Here is a 7,203-nt window from a genome sequence, read left to right on the forward strand (position 1 = left end):
TGGCCTAAATCATAACATACCAAATAGCATGAGGCCTCATGCCATCTTGATATACACACAGCTGCAGGCAAGTAAAAACATACATGACAATACGCTAGCCATGAAATTGCAAGGGCCCAAGATGGCATGTGGCCTTATGCCATTTCTAAATGTGGTCCTAAGCCATTCCATGGTGAACATACCAGGAAGCACAAGTGCCGAATATCAAGAGGAAGCGGTAGCCACACCAAAGACAGTGCTGCTCGCAACACCGCAACTACTCATAGCGCCGCTCGCAACACCGCAACTGCTCGTAGCGCCGCTCGCACAAACTGCCATTCGCATAAACTGCCGCTTGCAATGGCGCTCGCAATGCCGCAACCGCTCGTAGACACATAAACCACAGCTCACAACACCGCTTACACAAGCAGCGCTCACTACGCTCAGCGGAACCAAGAACACGGCGCACAATAATGATAGACCTAGGAATGAGTTCGAGAATTCAAAAATAACACACGTTTGAACGTCACATCAAATCCTCTGACAAACTAGATCTTATGATTCCTCTGACAAATTTCAAACTGAGTAGCTTCTAGACTTTGCTGTCGGAGGTTGAACTTTGTCACATCATGTCCTTGCCTCGATCCAGCTGTGCCATGTCAGTGATTCGAACTTTGCCATACCATATCAGCGATCCACGTCAAGATTATTCGCCGTGTAAAGGAATAATTATGCTGTGTGTGTACGTCCATTTATGGCAATATAAGGCCACACGCCATTCAAAGAATAATGCTAGTCGAGCATTTTTTGGTGCATTTTTGGGTTCAAAATTGCATGAGCCCACACGCTATAAAGTTTACCTGTACCAAAAATAGAAACAACTTTATTTACTTGGGAATTTAAGTGGTTGAGGCATTTTTAAACTTACAAACACATGCTCTACTTACATTCCTTTGGTTGCTTAAAATTCAAAAATATTATAAACCTTTCTTTTTGCATTTTCAATGTTTTCAATTATGGTTTTTGATTTTCGCAGGACCAGCCTAGTAATCTATTTGCATCCCGTCATGTTTATAGCTAGTTTTCGTTTGTCCCCTTCGCTAGCCTGAGATACATCTGCTCGGCATCTGCATCTTACAGCATTTGCCCAGAAAGGGCATCTTTCTTCACGCAGCATTTGCCACATGTTTAGGGTTTAGGGTTTAGGGTTTAGCAATTCAGTAGCTTGATAAACATGCAAATACAGAACTTGATGCAAAATCCTTTGATATGTCACAATGCCCCTAGGACCATAAACACATTTCAATAGAGAGGGTCCTTTCATTTCATAACTCCTTACGTAGATCTTGGTGAAACCAGAGTTAGTGAAGTTGGTTTCTTGTGATCCCGCATCTGATTGTGATGTCCCTTTGCAGTGTCGATGGAAAGGTCAATGCACACCAAACTGTAGAATCTTGGAGCAAAATAACGGTCGGATCTATGGCAAATGCCCCTGAAACATTGTAAGGCTCATGTGGTCTCATGTGGTGTCCGATCGAGATGCTTCTTTGCAGGGTCATCAAGAAGGACATTGTATACCATTCTTTATTTAGCTGAACATCTGGCATTTTTGGAAATACAAGATGCTTTGGAATATCCAATCATGCATGGTATAAATATAGCGAGGGTATTAAATGATATCCCAATCATGATCTTTCTTTTGGATTTCGCGTGCATGCAGTCCGAGGAATGATGACGTTGTGGATTTCTTTTGGATTTCACGTGTATGGATGCACGCGGCGATCCAGAAATTAATGGTGGCGCCCAAGTCCGAGGAATGATGACGTTGCGGGATTACCAACCGTCGTGACATTTCGCGCGTGTGAGGTTAGGTTTTGCATTTTGCTTCGTACTCGCGCTCGCATCGCGCTCGCACACTCGCACTTGCATCGCGCTCCCACTTGCGATCACGCTCACATTCGCGCTCATCTACCTTCTCTACAGGTTTCTCATGTGCATCGGCGTCCACTCGCGCTTGCATCACACTCGCGCTCGCATCGCGCTCGTGTGCATCGGCGTCCACTTCAAGACACCCCCAGTTTGTAACTTCGCCGCCAACTCCGCCGCCCACTCCGCCACCCACACGCAGCCCACTTGGCGTCCCGGGAGATTTCAGCGCCACTCTCCAACTGTAAGTGGCAGAGTAGCCTTGCTGCTACGATCCGCTACACACACAGTGCACATTCGCCAGCAAGTCCGGCCTCGATTGTCACGCCTCCATTCGGCTTCAAATGGTAAGTCTTTTAGGCCAAGTAGAAAATGGCATGAGGCCACATGCCATTCAGTAGCAACATTGGCATGCACCGATTGGGCTCTCGAGTGTAGTCCGGTTACAGATGGCATGTAGCCTCACGCCATCTTAGGATGCAGCCTCAAGACATCTGATGCAGTGGTGAATGGCGTGTGGCCTCACATTATTTCTAGCTTCTAGCTTTTCATCTGTCAGCTCTAATTGTTGTGCATTTTTTAATAGGCGAGGAATTGCGTTCTTCTTCCAGCCACTGTCAATGTGGATGCAGAGAAGGGGGAGGAGCTCACCAGTTGGACTTTCGGGATGGAAGGCGAGGATCTGAGGCTGTACAACACAGATGGTGGGAGAAAAGAATGCATGGGGATCCTCATCCAAGTGACAGACACTCCATGCAGTTCCATGCAAGAATATGGACTGGCACTTGTGGTAGAGACAGCGTCCGCCTTCAAGATCCACCTTGCACATCCTAGCGGCTTCCCGGAGGGGGGCAGCGGCTATGAGGAATTCCTAGAGGGAGCTAGGGAGAGGTTGTCCAGGAGGCCCACAATTTCAAAGACGCTGCGGGTCTATGAAGATCACATGGAATCCACGGACCTCACCTACGGCGATGTTCAAAAACTATATTCCAACATTGAGCCGTTGAGAGTGCCTCTAGTTTGCGAAGCGAAGGAAAAGGGGGTCGATCTGGAAACTACCCCGAAGCAGAAAAGGGTGGTCAAGCTCAAGCCGACGTCCGATTCTCCTGCTCCAAAAAAGAAGCTGCTCGGTGATGCCATTGCCTCGGGTTCGAACATTACACCCACCAAAAAGAAGAGCCGCAAAGAGTAGAAAGAGCAAGAAGAGGCAGCAAAAATCGTCGCAGATAATAGTACTTGTTACTATTCCAACAAAGTATATACAATCGACGTGAGCTGTATCGACATCCAAAGCAAATACAACCACAGGCTAGTATCTGATGAGTGGGTGGAGAAACTAAAGCAGAAGATGCTGGCAAGTCCAGTAACACCCAACATTGCAGACGTGATCCCCTACTACCGAACAATGAAGGGCGAGACGAGGTTTCCAGACTTGACCACTGAACATGAGCGTGGACGTATTAGAGAAGAGATGGCATTACTATTGGGTTTAAATCCTGATAGTGTGGAGAGTGATGAAATTCCAAGATTATTGTATAGGCATTGGAGGCAAAAAATAACAGTCTGAGATGGCATGTATTTATTTAAAAATGTAACTTATTATGGCATGGGGTTCCATGCCATTATATTAATATTAAAAGACAATTCTTTGAGAGGATTTGCATTATACTAGAAGTGTTACAGCATGTTATTGGAAGTTTACGAAGTTGTTTTATTAATAAAGGGAAAGTAAAGATTGAATGGGGACTTGGGCTCCACCTAGACTCAGAGCAACTGAGCCAATATTAAAAGGATGGAAAGAAATTGGACAACGATGACAAGGAGAAGAGAGAGGTGAAGCAGTGGCAGGGGGAGGAGAAGTGATTGAGTAGAAATTTCCTTGTTTAAAATAAAATGGCATGTGCCTCAATGTAGTTGAATTTTGTTATATTTATATACTATATAAAGGTTTGGAAACCTTATTTTGCAAGTGGGATAATGACAATTCCCACTTTAACGAAATAGAGCTTATATAGGAGTTTATATGGTGAAGCACCAACAGAACTCTGCACCCCTGTAACATATGCATACCGAAGAGACGGCAAATAACGATCCCAATCTGAATGTTGAAAGTTCACATACTTCGCAATCATCCCTTTGAATATCCGAACAAGCCGTTCCACCAGACCGTCTGATTGTGGATGATAAGCACTCGTGAAAGTGTGGCATATCCCCAATCGAGACGTCAAAACATGAAATGCCTCAGCCATAAATGCGGGACCATTATCCGAAAGAATCCGCTCTGGACAAGAATGCTGGAACACCACTCAATTGAGGAGGAAGTATCCAACAGTAGTTGCAGAGGCGCTAGCAAGAGCACCAACTTCCACCCAACGAGTCAAGTAGTCAGAAGCAATAATAACATACTCATTGCCAGCAGTCGATCGTGGAAAAGCTCCCATACGATCAAATGCCACTAACTCAAACGAACGGGAAACCGTAATTGACTCCAACCGTCCTTCCGCAGCATGAGGGGGAGTATTACGAGCTTGGCACTAAATGCAGCTACGCACATACCGGATAATATCACATCGCATCTCCGGTCAATAAAAAGACCTGTGCAGCTTCTCGGTGACACGACGGTGTCCCATATGCCCACCTAGAACAGAAGAATCATGGTAGGCATGGAGAAACCGTGGAATAAACACCGAAGGCACCACCAGCCGTAAATGATCATCAGGATCCGTCCCCACAAAATAAAGAAGTCCATCATCAAGGCGATATTGAGAATGTAAATGCCGGAAAGGCAAGTCATCAGCAAGTGATGCAGGATTCTCAAACCCATCTCGAAGCCTCCGAATTTACGGCTCAATCTTTTGAGCCTCGCGAACCTCATCAATAGAAGGTAGGTCTTGCTCTGCACCTTGTGGACACTGAACGTCAAGGACAGCAACAGCTAACGGCACAGAATCCTCATCTAGAAAATCCACAGATGCTAGAACAATAGGTTCGTCAGAAACATGAGAAGTGAGTGGAGACGGAAGAGGAGCTCGAGACAGGGCATCAGCATCAGCCATAGAACTCTCTGGGCGATGAACAACATCGAAATCATATATCTGAAGCTTCAAAGCCCATCGAGCCGTACGACCAACCAGGTTCTTCTGCTTCAATAATGAAGTAACAGCAGCATGGTCACCTTCAAGTAACGTCCGAGAACCATGTAGATAGGCATGAAGTTTCTCGAAACCCCAGACTGCTGCTAAACACTCCTTCTCCGTCGTGGAGTAATTCATCTCTGCTAGTTGTAATGTATGGCTTATGTATGCAATGGGATGGCGCTGACCCGGCACACTCAAGCTCTCTTGCATCAACACACCTCCAAGACCAATGTTAGAAGCATCCACGTGTAAAATAAAAGGTCGAATGTAGTCAGGATATGCCAAAATCGGAGGAGTCATCAATAGCTCTTTGAGATCCTCGAACGCCCGCTTATAATCTTGACAAAGTGCTGGCCACAACATTCCTAGCTTGATCCGCTCCGACATATTTGGCTCCATACGAAGCAAAAGACTTCAGAAACGAATGCCAAATTGCATCACCGACTCAGATAGCCCTTGGCGAAGACGATGCAATTGTTGGAAAGCATCATCACAATCATCGGCATGTCTGAAGGCGCGTTTGAAGACGACTGGGAGAACACTCCAATCCCCATGAGTGGCTGCGCTCAAACCATTGTACCACTGCAACACCGTCCCTTGGAGACACGTCGGAAACTCATGCAACCGTTGAGCATCATCCCAAGAATGATATGTGGCAATCACCGTGAAGTGATCAAACCAATGGTACACATCATCCCTAGGATTCCCACGAAAGAACTCCGGCCGAACACGAGGATTGGCACCAAGAGCAGGAGGAGTTGGACCACTTGCCGTGAATGCTGCCATCAATTGAGTTTGGTTTTTCAATTGCAAGCGCATAGCATCAAGCAATTGGACCAATTGCTGCTCCAAAGTCAAAGGAGGAGATTGCTAATTTACCATGGAGACAAATGAAAAAAAACTGAAAGGAAAGAACAAAAAGAAGGAAATGGAAAAAGCTAGATATAGACAATGCAAAAGTTAGATCTAAACCAAAATCCCAAATCTAAGCACTCCTCAAGGACAATCAAAGGTGCCCCTCACCTCCACCAATGTGAGTGCTTAGAATATGGAAAGGGAATACAGAAATGTGTATATTAATTAGCCCAAAAACCCTAGCTTATATACAAGAGCGAGTGGTCCAGATTGAAACTAATCCGACGGCTACCAAAATCCCACTACGCTAATATTAGTATACGGCATCGTAACCGTACTCACAGTATGATCTTTAGTACCAAATAAATACTAATATTATTTGTTTTTTTAATTTTCTAGTAAACATATTTAGAATTTTTTTAAAAATGAGTAACTTTACTTTTTCCTTTTTTACAAAATATCGAAAGCACATTCTTTCGAAGTTTAAGCACATTTGCTTTCGGTCTCTGACAGCCCCTGAACAAACGAACGGAGAAATCGGGCATGCTTGATCAATCCAAAGAAACTAATCACTAAAAGCTTAACAGGTGATGGATTTTGTTTCGAGGATGACAAAACGGCTCTTTCCATTCCTCGTATTCTAGGCATGTTGTCCTGCCTGGATCCTGCATGCAAACCAAACTAATGTCTTTAGAACCTGGAAGTTGCAACAAGCAGATCAACACCTTCCTACTGACCTCGAGATTCGTGGCATCCGACAGAGCTGCAGAAGAAATGCTCGCACTGTGAGATCAGGCCTTGCAGAAAAAATATCAAGTTCTTTGCATACCTCTCTTGCATTCTCTAGTTCTTGATTCGGATTTCTCTTTCTCAACACCGACCAAATCGAAGCAGATATCTGTCATAGACACGGCAACCTGTAGAAAAATAAAATCTAGAATCGGCAATACAATTGCTCGTTGGAGCTTACGTTGGAAAACTCAGGGTCCAACGTGCTAGACACCTCCATCAATTTAGCTTTGTCAACTTAAAACCGTGAAAAAAAGCATTGGAAACTGCTTGCCTTTTGCTTTCTCACGCATAAATAAAACGCGACGCTGGTGAATACAGGGCGATCTAAATCAGCGCTTCGACATCTTGCTTCTGGTAAAGTGGCCAAAAATCGCTCTTTGTATCTGGAGCAAAACGTAGAGAGAGCCCGTAAAGAAATAAACTAAAAGGAAAGAGGAAGCTCTTACGCTGCCAAGACTCTCTGGACTGCTTGTATGAGTCTCACACATCCAAATGCACAGTGAGCTCACGCACA

This window comes from Selaginella moellendorffii, unplaced genomic scaffold (genome assembly GCF_000143415.4).
Source record: "Selaginella moellendorffii unplaced genomic scaffold, v1.0 SELMOscaffold_115, whole genome shotgun sequence".
Taxonomy (NCBI): Eukaryota; Viridiplantae; Streptophyta; class Lycopodiopsida; order Selaginellales; family Selaginellaceae; genus Selaginella; species Selaginella moellendorffii.